Below are 744 nucleotides of genomic sequence, written 5' to 3'. Positions count from 1 at the left end.
CTGCTCCGGGGCCCACATCCCGAGGGAACGCGCCCGAGAGCGGCGGCGGCCCCCACCCATGCCCGCACGCCACCACCGGCTGCGGCTCGGGACGGGAGCGAGCGGAGAGCCAGCCGCTCGCGGCGGGGCGGAGCCCGGACGGGGCCGGGCCCTCTCCCCGCCCCAGCGCGCGACGGGAGAACCACGCGCACGCTCGCGCACACGCGCGGCCCCGCGCCCGACGACGGCCCGGCCGGGCGTGACCCTCCCCCGACTCGGAGGGGGGAGGCGCCGGCCGCGGTAGGCAAAGAGCAGCTCTGCCCATGCGCCACGGTGGTGGCGTCCGTGGCTACTACGCGCAAAGGAGGGGCGGCGGCTGGGGGGTCCGGTACCCCAAGGCACCCTCTCGGATCGCTAGAGAAGGCTTTCTCACCGAGGGCGTGTCGCCCCCGCCCATCGTCCGCCATCGGGCCCACCAAGGCGCTTACAGACACCATGGCCACACAACGCAGGAGGGGTCTGCGGTAGAGGTAAGGCCTAGAGCAAGTCGGAGCATCCGTGGTCAGGGCCGCGAGCCCGCGCTGCCCCAGGCTCGCCATCTCTGGCCACACTGGGCTTAGCTAGGGATCTACAAGGCCCCTGTGCGGCTCCCAAGTCAGTGCCTCCCCTCAGGCCGAGAGACCAAGGGAGGCAGAGACTGGGACGGAGGTGCCGATCAAACAGCACCTCCCAACCAAAGAGCCAGCGCCACGCTGCTGGCTCGGC

Source organism: Equus asinus, chromosome 11 (genome assembly GCF_041296235.1).
Source record: "Equus asinus isolate D_3611 breed Donkey chromosome 11, EquAss-T2T_v2, whole genome shotgun sequence".
NCBI classification, from domain to species: Eukaryota; Metazoa; Chordata; class Mammalia; order Perissodactyla; family Equidae; genus Equus; species Equus asinus.
The sequence above is the reverse complement of the archived record's forward strand: the minus strand, read 5'-3'. Positions refer to the sequence as shown.